We start from the raw sequence: 24,017 nt of genomic DNA, 5'->3' as shown, positions 1-24,017 counted from the left end.
GAGGATACAGTACAGTAATGCCAAACTGATTTCTGCCCTCAGATAAAAGGCTGTCAAGTGTCAATACAGTACAGATTAGTGTGGGGTGGGGGAGAAAGAGCCAAGGAGGACAGACTTCTCCTTCAACCTGCTTCAGAGACCGGAGTCGCAAATGTATCACAAGGCTTTTAAATAAAGACAGTGCAATTTCTTAAAAGTGGCAGGAAGGGAAACGGAGGACTTGTTTGCTTGCTGGTTATTATTCCCTGAACTGGTTTCGATGCTTTTCTAGCACAAACATACTTCATCATCCCACTTAAAAGAGAAGTTACCATAGCAACTTCTTAAATCACCTTGTATTCTACACTCGATACCAATCAGACTTAACATCTTAAGAGGAGGGAGAGGGAGAGAAGAAGTGTGCATGCATACACTTTCAGCAAACAGGGGTCTTCTGTAAAATGCAGTGGCTCCAAAGTAAGTGGATATATAATATTTGCACAAGTCCCTCATTGTGCTGTTCCCATTGGCTGCTTCCCCAGGTTCTAGAGCCAGGGGCGGGGGAAGGAGGGGGCAGAAAGAAAAAGTAGGGACTCATGTCTGTAGTAAATGATTTAGGGGGGGGTTAAGGAGGAGGGCGTCTCTGTGTGCAACAGTTTTAGTCCTCTTGTGATGTGGGGAAGAGAGAGGAAGGAGGAAGGGGGGAAGGGGCAGGTGGAATTGGGGGGGGGAAATAAATGTGGCATTTTGAGGGAAAAGGTAGACGTAGGAAGGTAGATGTGAGTGTGTGACAGTTTCAGGGCTCTGATGACAGAAGGGAAGAAAGCTGGAGAGGAGGAAGAATTGGGGAGCAGGCAGGTGGAAGTGGATAGGGTTAAAAGGAGCATTTGCAGTACAGTGGAGTAAGAAGAGGCAATGGGAGAAATGAAGGGGAATATGTCAGTGTTACTCCCTTCTCAAATGTCTCCCTCTTCCATTCTTCAGCTGCCTCATCAGAGATAAAGGATGCAGAGCCCTCAGACACTCCATAGTAACTTTACACAGTGTATTTCACTCCTGGTACCATGGGGTGTCTTCTATAAGACGTTCCAGATTCCATGCAGTAGTGTGTAGAACAGATATTTCATTAACAAGCAAACATATGTGTACAGCATCCACCAACTGAACTTAAGTCTCTAACGGAACAAGCTTGCTCTTCAGATTCTGTTTACCTTATACAGTAATGTGTTATCCCAGGGGGCTTGTGTGCAAAGGGGACTGCAGAATAGGAGAGAAGATGAGGCATGGGAATGAGTGAGTGCAAAGAAGAAAGGAAGAGAAAAATCAGGAGAGGTGAAAATAAGAGATTTCCTTCTTCGGTGCTGATAAAATTGTGTCTGAAAATTGACAGTATTTTTTCAACATAATATTTCCCAATGGCAAATGAAATACCCATCATGTTTGGGTCTGTAGTTTCCATTGGTAAAAATATTGCATCAAAGTTTCTGTTGGACTGCCAATATGCCCTCATTTCAGGGATATAAATCCTTCAAGCCTCTTCGTTGACTTGAGGGAACATTAAATCATCAGTTCATGCTTTCCTCGTTCTCCTTTAGTGCCAACGTCAGGACCATGACTTCAGGATACTTATCGCTCAGCATATTTTGACACAACCGAGCAATACGTCAGCAAATTAGGTCACAGTTGTGGGGCTCTGTCTCCCTTAGAAGCTCAAACCCCACAAATATACTTTCCCCAAGTGCGTCTGTCTCAAAAATGGAAGACCTTTGCAAATAACCACACCTGCACACTTACTTGCTCAGCATTCCATTCCGTTTGTGAACTACCGCATTTAGCATCTCTAGTCCCCTGTGAATCAAAAGGTAATAAATCATTTCAAATCTCAATGCCCAGGGCTGATGTGCTGTTCCAATGCTGGTGCAATTAAACTTAAAAATCCCTCTATCAAGCCCATCCTGAATATAAACAAACACCACCTGCTTCACATCAGAATATCCGTTTATGCTATAGAAATCTACAAGGTCAACTCTATAGACACTACCCAGCCAGGCAACCTATCTTCTGTATCCATCACAGTTCAGGACTGCCTACATAAGTGAACTTGGAATTTGGGTTGTTTGTCCTCTCATTCAACATCATGAGAAGCGAACTTCCATCAATGTGTAGAAATATGCTACCCTTTGAGAGCTGCTTTTTAGAAACAGCTGTCCTGGTAAAATAACTTTCTTATTACCTAGAAACGGTGCTTTTTTTCTCAAAAAATGTTTAGGGGTACTCTCATTTTTACTCAAGGAAATCACCATTTTATAGTTCAAATCGGGGGTAATAAATATAGTAAATGGACAAAAGTACAAAACACAAAGTGTTTAGGGTATACATACCCCTGCGTCCCCCCAGGAAAAAAAAAGCAATGCCTAGAAACATGCTACCTACCAACAGGAGAAAGCCTATCAAGCAATAATCTTTGCCAGGCCCTGTGCAAATTTAGTAAGAGACAGAATGCCTGGCACCCAGGGTGCAGAGATTAAAATCAAAATCTGGCAATATAGTGCTTGCCCTGTCCATCAAGTTAGATATTGCAAGGAACAATACAAATATACCCACATCGCTTTAACTAGTGAGTGTAAATTATAATACTACTTGGTATTATATGCATGCAATACATAAGAAAGGAAGCAAAGAAAAAAGTGTAACTAGGTGGCAAAGAAGAAGGTACTGCGTTCTCAGAGATTCAGGCAACAAAAAGAAACGTGTGCTCTGGGAGAGAGATATTTATGAGCTTGTAATGTCAGCTTACTCATTAGGAAGGATAAGAAATAGATCAAGAGAGATGACAATACTTTGCTCCACATCAAATAAGGCGAGAGAGGCCCTGCCTAGCAGTCTGTTTACTTTCTGTATAATGTATTATTGATGCACTCCAAAAACTAAAGTGTGATACGTTTAGTAGCACCAATCTGGGGCAGCTGAATTTAGGGCACTTTGCTCCTTTAGGCATGCTTGCATCCCAAAGTCTTTAAAGCAGGGGAGGGGGAAACAGTGGCTGTCCTGATGTTCTGGACCACATCTCCTATCATTGTTACCATTTATTATTATTATTATTATTATTATTATTATTATTATTATTATGGGGACCCAGGTGGCGCTGTGGGTTAAACCACAGAGTCTAGGGCTTGCTGATCAGAAGGTCGGCGGTTCGAATCCCTGCAACGGGGTACGCTCCCGTTGCTCGGTCCCAGCTCCTGCCCACCTAGCAGTTCGAAAGCACATCAAAGGGCAAGTAGATAAATAGGGACAGCTCCGGCGGGAAGGTAAATGGTGTTTCTGTGCGCTGCTCTGGTTCGCCAGAAGCAGCTTTGTCATGCTGGCCACATGACCCGGAAGCTGTCTGCGGAGAAACGCCGGCTCCTTCGGCCTATAGAGCGAGATGAGCGCCGCAACTCCAGAGTCGGACACGACTGGACCTGATGGTCACGGGCCCCTTTACCTTTACCTTAATTATTATTATTACTATTACTATCCATTGCAAGGTGGCTTACAACTATTAAAACACAATGTGAAAATCAGTTTAAAACAACTTATGATCACAGAAATAAGCGGGGTGGGGGAAGGTCCTAAAAAGATACATTGCAGCTATCAGCAGCCAAGGTAAAGATGTGCCACAGGGGTTGCCACAGAAAATGCCCTCTCTCAAGTTGCTGTTCCATGAGCTTCTGAGGGTGGTGAAACCAAGAGATCTCTACTGATTTTAACATCCAAAGAGGTCTTCAGGGAAGCAGGTAGCCTTTCAGGTATTTGGGGGCTTAGTCATTTAGGTCTTTAATGTGACCACCTTGAATTGGGTCTGGAACTGAACTGGGAATCAGTGCAGCTGTTTTGAAATGGGGGCTATGTGAGCTATGTGAGATCAAAATGGAATCCCAACCAGTAATCTGGCTACTGGATTTTGGACCAGTTGAAGAACACTCTTCTGTCAGCAGAATAATACCTAAAAAAGGTAAAGGGAACCCCTGACCGTTAGGTCCAGTCGCGGACGACTCTGGAACAAAAAGGCACATGATAATCCTTTTTGGAATGGTGCCATTTCAGAATGCAGGTGGAGAATCACATGAATTCCCAAGAACGAGCATGTTCAAGTAACACATCCATTAGCCAAACAGCTAATTCATATGAGTGACAAGAACATTGCTGCCACTGTATTGAGCCTGGATTGCTGTTTACTCACAGCAAATAAGGCGTGTAATGGCTCTACCACCATTTCAGATCAACTGTGCAAACATTAGGACAAATCATCCACGTCAGCACTTGAATGGGCTGTGATAGTACCAATATCCAGTTTATGACATTATTCAGCATGAATCTACATAATCTCTAAATAAGCCCACAAACATGCATAGTCATTCCATTATTACTTAAGAACATTCTCTCACTCAATAGGGAAGTTAAATGTGAATCTTTTTGGGTGTGTGCGTGCTGAAGAATCACACAAAGAATCAGTCTTGATAGAGAAATGTGGGACAGAGGCAAATGACTCAAAGCAAGGCTTGGAAAGAATTTCAGAAGGTTGACACTATGAATACACTGTGCCGCTAAAAAATGCAACACAGAAGGCTGCTTATTCAATACGCCACGTTCTGTCACATATCAAATAGCTCCTGTGAACTACTCATGTGTCTGCGTACATTTATCCATATTACACAAAAACATGGAATGAAGCATGGAAGAGGAAGTACATGCACTGGAGTCACACTACCACTTGAAAGGTATGTGGAATAGTCTGTATGGGGGGGGGGTCACAGTATACTCAGAAATATGTACGTGTGTGGGGGGGGTACACATTTTGTGTTGGAGGTACCCCTCCTCCCAGACTCATGGAGATCAACAAGTATATTAGTATGTTAGAAGATTAGCAAGTAAAATAGAAGATGCAAACAACCTACACAATTGTAAACACCATGTGCAGGTCCACACGCAATAGAACGCCTATTTGCCTGGTGGACTAGGTGACCATCGGAATCCCTTCCAATGCTGCAATTCTACAATTCTGTGATCTCAACTACATTGCTTGACCGTAGCTTGCTCTTACAACAATTCACGTGTCCCAGTGTGCAAGAAGGAGAAACACACAGTGGAAGTGGAGATTGTATTAATTATGGACTAGGGCAGTGGTTTCTAAACTGTGGTCGCCAACCTAGTGCCCAGAAATCTCCATGTGGTTGCAACTGGACCCACGCCAGTAGCAAAATGTGCCTGAGTCATTTCGAACACTGCCTAGAACTGGTTTGTTTGTCTCCCCGCCTGGTTTCTTTGTTTCTCTCAAGTTATTAGGAAACCATGGTTTATTCTTGGGCTCACTTTTTCTTGGCTCCAGGCAGAGTGGAGCGAAGTGGGAGTGATCGAATGAGTAATACACTAGTACATGCTGACAATGCTAAGTCATAAGTCGCTTAGAGCAGGAGTGGGGAACCGGTGGCCTTCCAGGTGCTGATGGACTACAACTCCCATCATCCCTGACCATTGGACAAGTAGGCTGGGGCTGATGGGGGTTGCAGTCCAGCAACATTTGGAGGGTCCCTACCTACCCATTATTGCATAAACCTATATGGATATTCAGATGATAGGACACTGGGTTCTTCCCCAGACATTTCAATCTGCACAATAACCCCAACCTTTAAGTGCATGGGCAGCATACTTCCAATAATTCCCATGAGAGAACAAAACTTTGTCATTCCTACCCTGACAAACTGTCATACTAGCCCCCAGCTTACAAGCTGTATTTGTAGGATTTGAGCACAACAGTAATTGTAGCAAGGTCCTGACAAATCAAGTCTACAAGATGTCCATCACAGGATGCTTCCGGAGCCCCCATCAAGCATGACCTTTTGCTTTTCTATTATATAAGCAGCCTGTTCTCAAACCCTTATTCTTACCCAAAGACATCACAGCACAAGGCAAAGTTATCTTCAGAAAACCTTCCTGAATGAGACTTTACTAAAAAGTCTATGCGTTGCAAAGGAAGTGAAGGAGACCTAGCCCACGGAAAAGTGGCATCCAACAACAGAATGAGGGTTTTTTCCTTCTTCATATGGATATGTGAACACAATACATCTGCACTATTTCCCACAAAACTGACGCTTAATCACAAAATGAAGCATTCACTGAGCTTCCTTCCCTGTTTTCCTCCTGAAAATGTTAAAAGTAGCAATTACTTAGGTAAGGTAAAGGTAAAGGGACCCCTGACCATTAGGTCCAATCGTGATCGACTCTGGGGTTGCGCGCTCATCTCGCATTATTGGCCGAGGGAGCCGGCGTATAGCTTCCAGGTCATGTGGCCAGCATGACAAAGCCGCTTCTGACAAACCAGAGCAGCACATGGAAACGCCGTTTACCTTCCCGCTGTAGCGGTTCCTATTTATCTACTTGCATTTTTGACGTGCTTTCGAACTGCTAGGTTGGCAGGAGCTGAGACCAAGCAACGGGAGCTCACCCTGTCACAGGGATTTGAACCGCCGACCTTCTACTTAACATGCATTTTTACTTAAAACACTATCAAAAAACAAATGGGGAATTCAAAAAGTAACATGAAGGTAGATTCAAGGCACAAGGGCCACTGTAAATAAGCAGAGAGCCTGGAAATGGCAGTTAACACTGGACTAGGTCCCCAAATACCAGTAATCTCACTGTGCAGATTCAGTGGGTGGAATAAGAGGACAATTGGTAGATTTTAGGGCTATAACAACATCCTTCAAGTAGCATGGATAGCAAATATGGCACCCTCCTGAAGTTGCTGGATTACAACTCTTATCCCAGACCACTGGCCATGTTGGATAAGGCTGATTGGAGTTCAACTCCACCACATCCAGAAGCAACCATGTTGGTTACCACAGATACACAACCATTTTTAAACACACACACACCAACCCTAAACTTGTTCTGCAGTTTTCTCACAGTACATAGCTGTATCCCTTTTCCCACGCTCCAATCTTCAATACTACCCATAAGATTTGGTGTGGCAAGGTTACCCTAAAGTGGAACTACAATAAAAACCATCTTGATCCAAGTCCCAGTCAGTTTCCCAAGCGCACTATTCTGCCGAAAGGTTCTCTAAGACCAAGACAGACTCCAAAGACCACCTCAGTCTGATGCAAGAAGAGGACCTGCTAACTCAAGAGTTCCCATTTGTGCCATGGTTAGGCCAGGAAATGAGAGCTCCTCCCCTCCAAATATATGCAATATGGAACAGCATATATACTGGTACCCATACTTTCTGCAGACTGCCAGTGTGGGGCAAATCCTCTGTATCTGCAAGCATTATTGTTTCCCCAAGTTCTTGCCACTGAAGGTCAAAGGTTAAAACTAACAGAAATTAGTAAGACTCACCTGGTCCATTCAGACTTCTCCAATGTTGCCCGCCCCCCACTGCAAACTGAAGAGCCCTTCATATGTCATTTTTATTTCACTGTAGTGCAAGAGTGCCTCTCCAGCAGGCAGCAATAACACAACAACTTTTGGGAAGCATCACAGACCTAATGAAGTTGCAAGAAATCATCTTCAAGATACTTTGCCAATTGACATCGGTACTCTTTCTGGTGCCTGTTTAAACCATTTTTTGTTTAGGCAAGCCTGAACAAAGACAAATAGATGTTGACGTGTTTTATCTCCTTCACTTTAATTATTTTCAGGTGTTTTAAACTTTTTTCATTGACACTTGTAATATTTATTGTAAACCATTGAGAGGTCTTGCTACAATCAAATTGCATATAAAAACAAATTAAAAATTGCAAAATTATGTCTGGATGGTCCAGTATACATCCACCACAAATGCACTATTACTGCATCACTGACATGTTCCAGAATATACCCACAAAAAACAAACACAAAACTCCTGGGAGGGCTCAAATCCCTGACATAGGGCCAAATCTTTATAAATGCGCTGAATCCAGCAATTTCCATTTCAGAAGCAGAAGTCATCAGACTGTGTCTTTCCCAAGGGAGCAGTGCCTGGCTAGGATAGGTGTCAGATAACCTCTCTTGCTGTTATTTTAGTGAATCGAGCTTAAGAAACACAAGGGTTGACCCAGTTAATGTCTTCACTTGGACCAAAAAAAGTTTTACATTATTTATAAGCACCTAATATTGTGTACTAATTTTTTAAAAAATATAAAACTATTTGCAATCTAGCCAACAAGAGGCAAAATAAATGAGTGGTGTGATGGCACAGGCTGTGGGGCAGAAAGAGGAAAAAAGGGGTTTATTTATTAGATCCCCATAAAAAGTTCTTGCCCTCCTTATTGTTGTTGAGGACAGGCTCCCCGCCTACTTTCAATGGCTTTTGAAAGCCGACATCCAGTCTCCTCTCCATGGGAAATGTTTTTGTTCAAGAGCTTATTATGTTCCACCTTAAGTGGGCCCCGTGATGCTGTAGCCTAATATGTAAGGATGCTTGACTTTTATACATAATGGTAGGCTAAAGAAAAATGACTTATACAGGAAGAGTCAGCCACTCAAGTATATGGGCTAAAGGTGATTCTCCTACCTGCTTGCTGCATAAAACTCCTTATTAAAGTACTTAATAGTAAAGGCTTCACAAACAACCATCCATCAACCACCATCTAATGTAGATACATAATGGACAGATTTATCATCCACCTCACAGCTGTCTTGCCACACCTACTGTGTTTTAAGAAAGATGGATCCTCTTGCTAGATTCCTAAATCTATCAGTCTACACACACCCTTCTGCTAAAGACAACTTTGATGAAAAAAGGATGAAGAAAATGAGAGGAAAAGCAGCACAGGATGAGTTCTAAAGAGAACACTGAGTTGTAGTTTTAGATCGGGGTCGGCAAACCTTTTCAGCAGGGGACCGGTCCGCTGTCCCTCAGACCTTGGGGGCGGACGGGGCGGACTATATTTTGAAGAAGAAGAAAATGAACAAAATCCTATGCCCCACAAATAACCCAGAGATGCATTTTAAATAAAAGGACACTGATTCCCAGACCGTCTGCGCGCCGGATTTAGAAGGTGATTGGGCCGGATCTGGCCCCTGGTCCTTAGTTTGCCTACCCATGTTCTAGATGGTAGTACAAAGGAGAAGGAAAATGGTAAGATATTAAGATATGGAAATAGTGTGGGAAAAATGTAGTGCAATCTATTCAGTTAAGTCCCACCCATTTAAATGGAAAGAGTTTAATACCCATTTATCTCTCTCATTAAAATGAAATAGATTTAAGCGTGCTTCACTTTCGGTGGATGATGCCCAGTGTCCAGAACTAAAAGGGAGTTATGGAGCTGAATATCTCTTGGCTATTATTTTTGCCTCTTTTTATTGGGTCTGACCCAAGAGCAACCAAGCTAAGCCTGTGGACTCATCTACGCAGCTGCAAATAAAACAGTTTGAATGTGCAATATACAAATGTGACACTAGATGGCGAAAGTGAGGTATGCAAAATTCAATGCATTTTTCAAAATGTTTTTTTAAAAAAGCATTTTCACAGCATTTTTCATATGTTTGTAGATTCCACCTGTGTCAACAGTGACACTGAATCAGGCACCCAAGTATCTTCAAGCAGAGAGGAAGATCACAAATCAGTTATAAAGAAAACATCTCAGGCCACAGCACTGTATTGTATTGTAACCTAGAGGCTGCTCACTCCCTTTGGGTATCCCTGGTCCTCAGCCAGCAGGAATCACCCAACATTCAAAGAAAGCTCTTGTGCACAAGATTTTTCTACAAGTGTGTTATTCGCTTTTGTAGTTTGTGGGAATGTAGGATAGGATACCTTCCACTGAAAGCTCTCAATTCTCCTATACTGTATCTCATTTAGGATCCTGAAGTACCTGCATGTGGGCACCTCATTTTACTAATACAGATAATGATGTGGTAGGAGCAAAACATTTCTCCATTTCAACTATTTATGGAATATACCCCACACCCCATATCTTCTATTCTGGCCAGGAAGTTTCATAGCTACTTTGGATACGAAAAAGGGGGTAGAGGAAGTATGAATCAGTTGCACTTTCCCCCCCACCAATTCCACGACTTTTCAGAACTCTCTTTTACTATATACCTTAGTTCAAATGGCTAATCTTAGTGCAGAAAATATACAGTAATACCACTATTAAGACATAAAAAGGGCATCTATGTCATGATTCTTGGCACCATAGCCCAGTGCTTTTCTGGTGACCCTAACATGGTCCAGTTTCTAAATGTTTCATATGTTTCATGAAGTTTCATGAAGTTAAACCCTTCGAAGACAGAGGTCCTTTGGCTGGGTCGGGATGATATGGGATTGGGGGGGGGGACAACTCCCATCTTTTGTGGGGGCGCAAGTAGTGCCAGCGCCGTCTGTTAAGAGTTAAGAGGGTGTAATCTTCGACACCTCCTTTTCTATGGAGGCACAGGTTGCAGCCATAACAAAGGCGGCATTTTTTCATCTCCGCCAAGCTAAGCAGCTGGCCCCTGACCTCTCTCGCCCTGACCTAGCCACTGTGATCCACGCGACGGTCACCTCCAGGCTTGAATATTGTAACTCACTCTACATGGGGCTGCCCTTGAGACTGACCCAGAAACTCCAGCAGGTGCAGAAGGCCGCGGCGAGACTCCTTGCCACGGGATCACATTCACCCTGTGCTATACCACCCATTTCTGCCTCCAAATCTTTTTGAGCTTTCATACTCCAAGGTTAAGGGTGGAAAGTTTCTTAACTAATCAGAAAGAAATATATATTTAAAAAATGTGTTCTAAGATGTGGGTTTTTGTACCTTTCCCAGAGTACACTGAAGTGTAGGTGGGTTCCCACAAGGCAAGACACAGTGATAGCAGGAAGAACCTTTATTGAACTAACAGAACTAGACAACAGGAGCAAAGCAACTGCTTATACATTTCTGAAGGCCTGAGCCACTCCCACTCCCAACGTGATTGGCTGTCTAGACTTCCAAGCTCATAACTCAGAGTTTAAGGGCCAATGGTAGAGGTCCAAATCCTGAATTGTTCTGTGATTGGATATCATGTACTGTATCGAATCAGAACACAGGGGCTCAGATTCCAGACTCCAGCTCAGGCAAACACAGACCATTGAATACATAACATACACATGTTCATTCAAACACACAAAAGCGCCAGGCTGCTTCCTGTAACTTTAGGGAACAAGATTGCACCGGTTTACATTAGTGTGGCCAGATCAGCAAGAGACACAATCCATCTTTCAGGGAGCCTTAAATAAATTCTAATAGCAGATTAGCAAAGAACTCCCATTTCCTCTGGAGACTTCATTAGCATGAGCTTTTACTGAACTCTCCCACTCCGGAGAAGCTATTTAAAAGACTGTGTGTTAAGAGGAAAAAAGAACAAGAACGTTACGCTACTGCTGAATTTTTTATATTTGCTCTTCTCAGGGCACAAAAGCAGCTGGCTGATACAGTATTTTAAAGAAACACTTATCTCAGAAAAGAAAGGTCTCCTCAGAAAAGAAAGGTACAGATAAAATCCCATTAAGCTTTATGTATTATATTACTCAGCCTTATCCTGGGTATCTCTGAATCAAAGGGCAAATTTTTGACTGTGCCTGCACAGAAGCAAACAAAGACGGGGCGGAAATCCTTCATGTATTTTCGAGGAATTTTCTTTGACAATCTGACAAATCTGAGGAACGGACTTTTGACAGTATGATTGCAAAAGCCGCCGCATGCTGGTTACAACAAATACAAACAATGCTAGTTTGCTTTATTGTTGAACTCAGTGCGACAAGTTAGGCCAGAACCTTTACAATCACATCTTTTCTGTTATTTTTTAAGTTAGTTAAAAACAACAACACAACCCTGATTGTTATGAAGACGAGAATATAATTTCCGCTCAGGAACCAAAAGGCAGATAAACCCAAACTTATTATTTTGAAACTAATTATTTCTAAGCCAGCTCATGGCTTAAGAGTCTGATTCATTAGTTTTGAACATTGATAGTAAAGCTGGAACTCTCTGTTCTCCTATCTTAGAGGGGACACAACTGGTGGGAGTGTACTTTGAAACACGGAAGTAATTACACGGAAGTAATTGATTCCTGACTATGAAGAAATACCACTTAAGGCAAGCACTGCTGTAGAAATAAAAAAGGAAAACCCAGTATGAAGCACACAGAGAACAAACCTCTCTTTTAGGTAGTCATGTACATTTTAATGGGAAAAGTTTCAGCTGGTGGCAATAAAGTGTGCCTAACATGCGTTGAAATTGGCTGTGATCTTCCTAATTATGACTCATGATAGCCCACTGTGCTAAATTAGATTGTTCAGCTCATTAGTTTCTGCATTTATCACACAAGGGGGGTCGGGTAAGAGAGACACACACAAAACAAAGAAAAGTCAACACTTTTCATTAACTAGGGCAGGGGTCCCCAAACTAAGGCCTGGGGGCCGGATGTAGCCCAATCGCCTGGGAATCAGAATATTTTTACATGAGTAGAATGTGTCCTTTTATTTAAAATGCATCTCTGGGTTATATGTGGGGCATAGGAATTCGTTCAGTTTCCCCCCCCAAAAGACAGTCCAGCCCCCCACAAGGTCTGAGGGACAGTGGACCAGCCCCCTGCTGAAAAAGTTTGCTGACCCCTGAACTAGGGTTTCAACATGAGTTTCAAAGATCAGAATAATTGATAATAATATGCAAAAGAGACAGATGGTATCAGAAAAGATTTTGGAAGCCAGTTTCATATTTTGTACAGCCTACCACAGAACCCCTAATCTGGTCAATTTGCCTATAATTCTTCCATCTATATGAACTAAATTCCAAATATGAATTAAGGCTCTAATCCAGACAACTGCAAGACTGACTGCTTACTCAACAGTAAAGTTGTGTTTAATGGTGTTATTCTAGATAACTGTATGTATACAAACTTGTTCAATGGGGCATACTCCTGGAAAGTGTGTGAATGCATTGAACACAGAGGGACACTTAACGTTTATTCAAAAGTTTTGTTCTCTGAAGCTCTAATTATAAAGCACTAAGCACAGTGGAACTCCCAAGTAAACAAGAATAGTATTGTGTTGTCAATTCCACATGCTCAGCATGTTATTTTGACCTCCTTTTTTAACAGCAGTGGTCACTGCCACCAGTCAGCCCCTATAGCAGAGGGCAGAATTTTAGAGTCCATGATGTAGCCTGAAATGAGGTTGAGGAAAATAATTGAAGTTCTGCCCAGGTCTCTAGGTGTACGTGAAAGAACTGTATAGATTACAGCCTCTACTTGCAGTTCTTATTTTCAAGGACTCAGGGTAAGAAGAAGCAAGGGAGAAAGGACGATGGGTTGTATCCTGCCCAAAGTAAACCCATTGAAATTAATGGACCCAAGTGAGAAAATCTTAGTTTCAGTAGGTCTACTCTGATTGAATACAACTTGCCCATTTTCTAATTTAAAAGAAAATAAGTTGGATCTAAACTATTTCAAGAAGAAGAAGAAGAAGTAGTAACATTCACTCACTGAAACTCTAAGTTTTCCTCAAAGTTTCCAGTCCCATGAAGCATAAAGAAAACTGGAGCCAAGTAGTGAACACTGTTAACAATCAAGAGCTCATAACATTATTTGAAGTCCACAGCGCTTATGCCTGCAAAATTCAAGTGTGCATAGCCTTAGTTGTATAGGCTCGAACACTGGAAAGCACTTTAGTGGAGATAGTAACGATTAACAAATGAACCACGACTGGTACTTGGCAGGCTCTTATGTCTCAGGCATTTGCTAACTAGCCACTTAAGGATATTATTGTTTCTTGTCCAGGTTAAGCCATGTGAATGATTGGAAAACTTGGGCTAGCTTCATGACTTTTCCTCCTCTGGCCAGGTCAGGCTCACAGGCATGACTACCGTATGTGGAAGGAAATTATCCTCAACTAAAATAGCCCTAAGTCTCTTAGGATTTTTAAAGGTTAAAATAAGCACCTTGAGTTGGACACAGAAACGGACTGGAAGCCAATGGATATGACAAAGTGTTTCGAGTGTCCAAGCCCATTTGCTTTTCTTCCTCCCTACCAATTCCTTTTCCATTCATACCATGTCTTCTAGATTTTACGTATGAGCGTGAGGGCAAGAATGATATTATTACTGATATTTGTAAGGCTCTCCTTTGGCAGATGAGGTGAGGCAGCCAACGAATAGTATCAGAGAGCCATTCCTAATGGATGTATAAAAAATACATTAGGGACCAAATGTCTGCACAATTCAGCATATTGATGTGTACTTTCATTTGCACAAATCAGCAGGCCACAAGTTCAACTTCAGCTTCCTCTTGGGAAGAAGACAGCCACTACAAGCATGTCTGGTTTGTCTAGAGAAGAACTGGGAGAGAGACTGGGGGCGGGATGTCAGTGAATTAAAACAAAATGAGAAAAGAACACATATTTAGGAATTATTTTTTTAAAAAAAGAAAACTCACAAAAGCATTCTAGGCCACCTTGATATGCCAACCCTTTGCCTTTAACACAGAGGGACAGAAATCACAAAATATCTAGGAAATTTCAAAACCATCTGAGATACACAAAATGGATTTTTGGATGACAGATCCACCCAGACAAAACTGACACATTTCCCCAAGACAATCAAATTAGTAGGAACTGAGGAAGTGGTTGCTGTACTGTATTTTCAGTTAAGCTTTTGATTCAGTGCCTTATAAAACCCACTCTCTAAAGCTCATTCTAATCCGCTTGGCTACAAACCGCAATCACATGGGCTGTAACCTGGCTGACGGGCTGTGATCACAAAGCAAAGTTTCAGAGTCATAGGATGCAGGAATCTCTCTTAAGGTTGAATAAATGCTTCTCTCTTTTTCCATTCCCCAGGTAGGACAAAAAGAGGAAATTTACAAATGGCACAGAAGTGAGAGGAGGCAGAGCGCCATCATAGGAGGTAACAGCTTTCAGAATGAAAAGCTCTGGACAATTACCATGAGGTAAATAGGGAACTTACCGGTAGAAAAGTGGAAGTTCAAAAGGTAATGGCTAATGAGTCTAAAGTACACTACATGTAAAAGCATTATTTTATGAGATTATCACATGGAAGTGAACTACTTGAATGCAATAGCTTTAGGCATTTAATAAACAATCCTGCACCATCCACATCTATCTTTTCTGCCATGCTTTCTAGACATACATCTGCACTTTCCAAGTCTGCGTCTGAGCACTCCCCCCCCCCCTGACGTTTTCCGCAGGAAAGTCCAATCTTTACTGCTGAATCAGAGCAAAAGGCAATTCAGGTTTTCCATGGACTGCTCTTTGCTTTGATTCAGCAGTAAAGAGTGGTTTTCGTGGGGGAAATGATGGGGCAAAAAGATAAAAATAAAAAGCACTCGGACCTGGAAAGCCCAAAAACTTGTGCCTAGAAATGCTCAGCAATCACTGTAATTGGAACTCCAAGAGAAGGCACTGGGATCGTTTTTACATTTCTCTATCTGTAGCTTGAAATAAAGTTTTTTAATTAGGAGTTTCCCTGGTATTCAGAGGTACACAATGAACAGCCAGTTCTGGTGAGAACAAGAACAAAGGGATGCACAGCTATAGTGAAAAAGTAAAAGTTGGAATTTTGAACCCTGAGTTTCTGTAAGTTACTTCTACATAAAAAGAAAAACTGAGTCATTCTGGAGTGTGATGGATGTTATGCAAAGAACTCTGGGGATTCTGAGGCTGCTTATGGTCCTAAAAGTCTCAACACTTCTTGTTTGAGAGCCATGACAGTCAAGCAGGTTAACAACAGGTATAAGGTTGTCTTTGGTGAGGCATCAAACAGAGACTTCTCTTTCTTAGCGGCCTGCTGCTTTGGGGGTCAATAAGTCACAGCGGGCGGCACTGTAGTCTAAACCAGTGTTTCTCAACCAGTGTGCCTCCAGATGTTTTGGGACTACAACTCCCATCATTCCTGACCACTGGTCTTGCTAGCTAGGGATGATGGGAGTTGTAGTCCCAAAACATCTGGAGGCACACTGGTTGAGAAACACTGGTCTAAACCACTGAGCCTAGGGCTTGCCGATTGGAAGGTTGGCGGTTTGAATCCCCGCGACGGGGTGAGCTCCTGTTGCTCGGTCCCAGCTCCTGCCAACCTAGTCCAGTCGTCCGTGACTGGGCTTAACTGTCAGGGATCCTTTACCTTTTACCTAAGTCCCTAGAACAATTGGCTGACATCCTAGGTTTAGAATTTGTGGTTTCCAAGTACACACACTGCTGTAGCACAAAATGAGGGAATGGGTAGTGGTGGGCTAAGCAGATCATCTTATGGAGGGTAAAAGGCCAGTGTTTCTGATGTCCAGGAAAAGAGGAAGGTGAACTTGTTTATGATAGTTTTAAGAATGCAGATGGACCATGAGGGTGCAGGGAGGACATCATCACAGTATTCCCTTGCCTAGCATTTCAGGTCAAGCTAAACATAGCCCATGTGTTTATAACCCGCGTGGTGGTAATTCAATCCTTCCGTAATTGGTTTAAATTGCAAGGAGGTTACGTTCAACATAGAATTGAAAAATCCTCCGAACCATAAGTTGCCAAGTATGTAAGCTGCCTGACATCGGTTTAACTTACTTTGTTAGGTTTCTAAGATTACAGCTAATCATTTAGGAGAATGCCATTACATAACCAGACATGGATGCATCTGGCCACATTAAGGATTATCAATCAAACCCCTGAAAAAATATTGAGTGATATTCAACAAAGTTTTACTCAAAGTAGACCCACTAAAATTAATGAACACAATGAACTTACGGTAGTTGAATACCAGTAACTGTATCTTCGCAAAATAAAAAAATCCTTCCAGTAGCACCTTAGAGACCAACTAAGTTTGTCATAGGTATGAGCTTTCGTGTGCATGCACACTTCTTCAGATACACTGAAACAGAAGTCACCAGACCCTTATGTATAGTCAGAGGGTGGGGAGGGGTATTACTCAGAAGGGTGGTGGGAATGGGTGATTGGCTGATAGGAGTGGTAAACCTGTTGATGACTGTTAACGACTGCAATTGGTCTTGCAGGAAAAAGCAAAGGCTGAGGTGCTACAGAAAGCTAGATCATGTATAATGAGATAAGAATCCAGTGTCCTTATTCAGACCAGGTCTCTCCATGGTTTTAAGCTTGGTAATGAGTTGCAATTCAGCAACCTCTCTTTCCAGTCTGTTTCTGAAATTTTTCTGTAATAAAACAGCTACTTTGAGATCTAGTATAGAATGTCCTGGGAGATTGAAGTGTTCTTCTACTGATTTCTGTGACTTGTGATTCCCGATGTCAGATTTATGTCCATTTATCCTTTGGCATAGGGTTTGTCCTGTTTGTCCAATATAGAGAGCTGAAGGGCACCGTTGGCATTTGATTGTGTATGCCATCAAATATTCAAATCTTCAAACATTGTTTTCAGTGCTTTTCAGTCTTTAAAACATTCTCATATTGAACAATGAACAGCAATTCACACAGGTTGCAAGGCAAACTGGAAGAAAGTGCATAGAAAATGGGCTTCGTGGAGACTATGTAACCTCTGCACTTTTTGGTAGGCAATAATTACCCTCTCCTCAAAACATTATACATTTTAATTAAAATATTTATAAACAACACCTAGGTTTACAACATAAAAAAACAAAGTGAGAACACAAAGTACGTAACAAAAAACCCAAACAAACCAGTTGCCCCACAAACATACTTAAAGGGCCATACTGTATATTGTTTAATAAGCCAAAAGCTTGGTTATAGAGAAAAGTTTTCACTTGGTGCCCAAAGATAGGCAAATTTATAAACGTTTTAACCTTTTCAGGGTTAAGTGAGCAAGTCCTAAATAAGTCAGGACAAACCTCTGTGACTGTGATGTGTCAGGAGCTCCATTTAAAAGTGCCTATGTCTGCACTTCAAGTAAGAATTCAAAAGAAACATTTCCCCATTGCTGTAACTCAGTGCCAGAGAAGCTGCACCCCCTGAATTGCTGCCTGGGCACATGGCAGTAAAAAAATAATGCCAAACATAGTCACCACGTGGAGATATTTATTAAACCAGAAGAGAAAGATAAGCTTGTTGTACTTTGGAGATTACAACTCAATAATCCCACTGTGTAAGCCACAACAGTTTTGAATTGCCGCAATAAAATCTATTTTTGAAGAGTATGAATCACTCTTGATTACTGTCAATGACCAGGATCCAGTTTTTGAAGATTACATGCTGCTGGTGCATGGGCTCCTTACAGTGAATAATAGAGCCCTACATCCCATCCTCCCCACTACCCTTTTCAGTGTGCATACAGGCACTGTGCCAGGCCTTTGATTATTGATTATTGAATTTACATACCGCTTAACATAATAAAAATACCTCTAAGCAGGGTACAAAAAAACTGAAGCAACAACAGAAAACTTATGAAAATACACAGTTACATATAAAAATGGTACACTTATACAAAGTTACTAATCTATACAAATCAACATACCTGTAAATTCATTCTCCTTCTAACACATCCTTCCTCTCAGTCTCGGTTCTCACTCAGCATTCAAACAAACTCAGCTCACCCACAAAAGTCTCACAATGGGAAGAGTTCCTGGGAACAGCAGACATCACCCTCGTCTCTCACTCTAGACCTGTGTTTTATGGAGGAAAAGTGTTGTGCACTTTCCAGATCCCCATCCAGCCCTCCTCCTCCACTTCCTTCTCCCACTCAGTCATGGAACTTGAGCTAGAAGCCTCCTTTCCTGTAATAGTCTGGTGCACCGAGTGCCCATAAGTGGGGGGAGGGAAAGTGAGCTACACTATGCCCTATGGAGATCCGCCCAAGGACATTGCACCCACAGTGAGCTTGAGCAAATCGACTGGGTTGTTTTATTGCTGTAATAGTAATTCAACAAACCACTGGAGATTACAGTGTGTACTTTTTCTGCCTTTGCTGTGCATAGAACTGAAGACCTACGTGACTTGCAACTGATAAAACATCTAGTACTGTAGTTAATTATGATATCATTGCAACTTTCACGGGGGGGCGAAACACTAATTATGATCAATACATTGCTGAGCAAACAATTCTTTCCTTCCCAAGCTGTTTTTGAAAGGAGTTTCTGAGCATGTATTTGCCAGACACAGCAAGAAAGGCCTGTGTGCAGAAGCAGACTAATCTCTCTGTGTGTGCACCCATCAGGGTGGATTTGTGTTTCAACTTGCCATTTCATATTTTTGCAATTCATGAATTACCTAAAGAAAAATGCATTCTGATTGGCTGCAGAAATAATCTACACATACAAGGGGCCTGCGACAAAATGTAGCCATACGGAATGTTCAGGGTTCCAACAATGCCCTCTCAAAAGATATTCCATTCCGCCCTCCCCCCATGTTTCCAAACACTCCCCCAAACAAGTCAATGAGGATTCCATGGTCACCAAGCACACTGTGCTTCTGTTGGGGTTCACTATTAGTTCATACAATGATTAGCTTGACCATTTCGGCACCAGATCTTGGAACAGAACAGGAGAAATACGGTATAGTAAGGAGCAAGTGGGACACTTAAGCAATCATGAACTGCCTCTTTTTCTTTTTGCAACTCATTAATATAACTAGCTTCCAGTCTGGGATAAGGGTTAAGAGTTTCCAGGGCAGTAGGTGCTACACAGCCATCATCTCTCCTAATTATATGCACAGCTTTACAGAGTATTGTGAACAAACCAAAGCTTTCGTTCCTAAGCTACTGGGGAACCAGCTTAGCTCATCCTGTTAGTATTTATGGCAATAACTCTTCTTCTCTCCAGATGCACACTGTTCAGTTGGCAAGTCAGCATGTCAAAATAATTACATCTTCATATCAGCTACCTACTTGCCTTCTAGGCTAAGGGAGGCTGTGCCAGTAGCAGGTTTATCAGTGCTTGCTGCGACAGCTCTGCCCCACCTCCAAGAAATAACACCTCCACCAAATTGCTATTAGCATTATCCTTTGAAAATACATCATTTTGTTTGACACACATGAAAGTCACCTGGAAGAGCACCTCATCAGTGCAACCAGGTGTGAAATACAGAAGAACTGAGATGGCAAAAACTGGGTGCGGGACATTCTTTTAAAAGCATGAACCATGGAGGGCTGTGAAACGGCCAATGTTTTGACCCTTACCCTTGGCTGAAGCATTGCCAGTATCTCCCCACAACCAGCAGCCTGTCCCAGCAGGCCTTAGGATAGGATTGACTGAATATAGAAGATGGGAAAGGCAGGTCTAAGAGTTTGGTAATCCTTGTTTATGATCTTGCAAGGCAAAAAGCTACCATCTCCTCTATACTGGATATTTAATGCAGACACTGTAACCACCTCAAAGAAGTTTGGGCGGCCCACACTTTGGGAACCTGCGCTTTATGACTAACTAACCATCACTGAGCAAAATTCCTCATTTGCAAAATAAATAAATAAATAGGAACATGCCTATTACAGAAATAGAGCTACAAGGCTCACAGAAACATGCCAAATTATCACAGGAGTATTACGAGTACATATTGTAAAGCAACTTTTTTTAAAAAAAACTCCAGAAGCAGTAACTGGGACAGACAATTCTCTAGGGGCAGTGGATTGGAAGAGGGCTACTGATGGTGCAATCTGATGCATATCTCAAAAGGAACATCTCACTCAGACCACTGGCCCATCTAGTTCAGTATTGTCTACACTGACTGGCAGCAGCTCCCCAGCGTTTCAGGCAAGGTTCTCTCCCTTATCTGGCGATGTCAGACTCAACCTGAGACCTTCTGCAGGTAAGGCAAATTCTGTGGAGCTTCCAAGTTCAACAGGACTTACTAAGTAGTAAGTGTGTACAAGATTGCTGTCCTGAATTGCCCACCTGCTGGCTGGGGAGGGGGGCACTTGTTGATATTTACATCTGCATTTATAATACCTCCACTAGCTAGAATACACACACACACACCAAACTCTTGTCCGCTACCTATCACGAATCACCAACATTCACACGTGCGCATAACTTGGGCAAAGGAGACTTTCAAGAGCAGATATCAAACAGCACCAGGATGTGTTTGAAGCAAAAGCGGGGACAGCCCCTCACCCAATTTGCTCCTGTACCAAACTCCCACGCTTCTGAAAAGAAAAAGCAAGTTGGATACCTCCCACTTTCACCCCCATCCCGAAGACAGAACCCCCCCTCCCCTTCCCCACAAACTTAGGAGAGTTCCCACTGGAAACGAGCAAAACAAGCCAGCCCTTCCTGTCCGGGGCTTAGAATCAAAGCATCGTAGAGTTGCAAGGGACCCCAGAGGGTCATCTAGTGCAACCCCCTGCCGTGCAGGAATAGGCTGCTCACAAACCATCCCTGGGTGGGCTCGAACCAGACACGCCGACCCTTTGCTGGCGCGCTTTAGGGGGCCAAAAGCGCGACACGTCCCGAAGGCGCTTCCATTTTCTCCTGGGACAAGACTGGCTCTATTGCATAAGCTCGACGGCAGATCGTGAGGGGAGGTGGGAAACAGACCCAAAGCGCCCGGACCGCGGCGGAAACTTTGAGCCCAGCAGCCCCTCGCGGCGACCCGTTCTTACCCGTCCCTGCTTGCTTGTGTTTCCTCCTTTAAGCGGCGCAGGAGCCCTGAGAGGCGCCGGACGCAGGGAAGGAGAGCTCCCCGGGCTTCTCCTGCTGCCGCCTCCTCTTCCCGGCTCCCGCCGCCTCAGGCTCGCCGTCCAAGTCGCGCGTCTGGCAACGAGGAACCAGGAAGGAGCCGCTCATAATGGAGCAGCAGCTGCTGGCGGCGGGAATGAATGAGCGAAGGCAGGAGGCGGGAACTCGCGCGGCGCTAGCAGCGGCTTCGGCAGGGGAAGATCCTATGAAATCCTTCCTACCGGTCCCCAGAAGGGAAGGGATGGCAGCCTTGCCTTCCGCTCCCGGCTCCCAGCTCGGCCTCCGTAAAACTCCAAGGATCTGACTCTTCTGACGCAAGGGGCAAAGCGATCCAGAGGTTTCTTGCCCTCTTGCGTTTTGTTTGGATCCCAGTTTTCTCCTTTTCTTCTTCCCACCCTCTCTCTCTCCCCCCACCGCACAAGCTGTCGGGAAGATTAATAAATCCCGGTTGGTTTGTAGGCGGGATCGAGCAAGGGATCTAAGGAGATTTACAGCTCGCTGCTCGATCGTGTTAAATACTTGGCGTTGTGATAGGAGAGGAGCTGCCGATGTCCAATGAGAGGGGTTGGATCAGTGGGAGGCTCCGTCAAGGTTCGTGGAAGTGCATATTCTTGAAAGCACGCGTGCAATTAATGGTTCAAAGATCAGGGCGTAATTTGGGCCAGTCGTAGGATTTCTTCCCATAGCGGCGACACGACACCTCTGCTCATAGGGAACAGGTCAAGTCCCGACGAGGACTTTCACTCCGTTGAGAAATCCTTGCCAGTTAGCTTGCAGTCATAGACGCAGTTACCTGAGAGTAAGTCCCAATGAATCAATAGGACTCGAGTAGGCATGCATACCAGGGCAGTGGGTTTGGATGTCCCCCCCCCTTAATTAGATTTTCATATGAGTAGAACAAATGAAATGAAGAAAAAAAGAAAAAAAGTGTTGTAGCTATATATAAATATAGCTACAACATATATATCCAGCCTTTATCTCAGGGGCTTTTTAGATTTTGTGAGCTTGTATGCATATTTAGATCAGGGGTCAGCAACCTTTTTCCGTCGTGGGCCGGTCCACCGTCCCTAAGACCATGTGGTGGACCGGACTATATTTTGGAGGGAAACATGAACGAGTTCCTATGCCCCACAAATAACCCAGAGATGCATTTTAAATAAAAGGACACATTCTACTCATGTAAAAACACGCTGATTCCTGGACCATCCACGGGCCGGAATGAGAAGGTGATTGGGCCGCATCCGGCCCACGGGCCTTAGGTTGCCTACCCCTGATTTAGATGATACAAATCTTCACCTTAGATAATGAAGCATTTGCTCTTGTATGAGTGGGAATGAAGAGCAGTTCTTTAAAGCTAGGTCTTGCCACTTCTAGTTCTTATAAGTACAGTACAGTATAAAAATAAAATACCATGTTGGTTTTTAATTAAACAATGTGAGTTTAATATCAACAGGGGTCCCTTCCAACTCTACAGTTCTATGATTCTAGGATTCTGTATCTGCCTAGAAGTAAGCACCCCGAGTTCAATGGGATTTCCCACCCCACCACGACCCCTGTAGGTGGGTGTGGGATTGCAGCCTTAATATCATTTGGAGTAGAGAGTACTGGAGACTGGTAATACTGTACTGTATTTGCTTTATCATCAAATGCATAAGCAGAGCATAAGTGAAGGCAAAGAGCAAACACTCCTAGGAGCCAAAATAAACGCTGCTGGGTATCAGCTACCCAGGCAAAGCCCATGCACTCTAAAGTACTTTACCTGCAGCCAAGCTGCAGCATGTTCCATTTCTTTCTGAGAAGTAAATCTCAGTGAATGCATAGGATCATCACACAGCCTTAATTTGCAAAGAAGCCAGGATCCTGGAAGGATTTCTGCTTTGATCTAGCAGCTCTGAGTGTTAGGCTAACAGCAGCAGGGAGAAGAGCAGAGCCAGCTAAACAAAGTTGACAGCTCTAAGAGGAAGAGATTACATTTCCTTTATTCAAGCATCTGTTCAAATACACACTCCCCAAATTAGCTCCTTCTTCCTTCCACACCTCTACATATTAATGTGGAGGTTTTCAACCTTTTTGAGTCCATGGCTGGCAGCTTCTCACCCTTTTTCAAACCCCTCCCTTCGGGATTCCTCCAAGCAGCTGCTGCTGCCACCCCTGGTCTCTGACCTCCCCCCTCCCCTCAAGAGAGGTGCCTCCTCACACTGCCCTACAGGGGCCTGGGACTTGTCTGTCCATTCCCAACAGCAAGGGTTGGCGGACTGGCTGGCTGGGTTCCATCGCCTGCTTGCTTGCTTACTCCGAGGCCACCTCAGCTCATGGTAACCACCAGCCCCATACCAGCCCCACCACAGGCACCATTCACCTGCTGAGCTTGTAGCCAGGGCTGCTGCAGCTAACAGGTGTACAAGCTTTTGGGAGATGTGAGAAGGCATCAGAGGAGGGAGGGAGGGAGGAAGGAAGGA

The 24,017-nt window shown here is 43.3% G+C and overlaps 1 protein-coding gene across 5 annotated transcripts in view; it reads right to left on the bottom strand.

Moving 5' to 3' along the window:
* PKIB (cAMP-dependent protein kinase inhibitor beta) overlaps window positions 1-21,970 on the bottom strand; it is a 33,310-nt gene extending 11,340 nt beyond the window's left edge. The window contains exon 1 of one of the 5 annotated variants that reach the window (XM_035109199.3): window positions 21,483-21,970. The gene's annotated coding sequence lies outside the window, so the exon portion shown is untranslated. Of the gene's footprint in view, window positions 1-1,773; window positions 1,823-16,708; window positions 16,832-18,404; window positions 18,636-21,482 lie in introns of those variants that run through there. The other 4 variants (XM_088666061.1, XM_088666060.1, XM_088666062.1 and 1 more) reach the window with 4 other exon arrangements.
* Window positions 21,971-24,017: the final 2,047 nt, after the last annotated feature.

Source organism: Zootoca vivipara, chromosome 3 (genome assembly GCF_965207765.1).
Source record: "Zootoca vivipara chromosome 3, rZooViv2.hap1.1, whole genome shotgun sequence".
Taxonomy (NCBI): Eukaryota; Metazoa; Chordata; class Lepidosauria; order Squamata; family Lacertidae; genus Zootoca; species Zootoca vivipara.
Note: the sequence above shows the minus strand (reverse complement) of the source record. Positions and strands in the feature narration are given on the sequence as shown.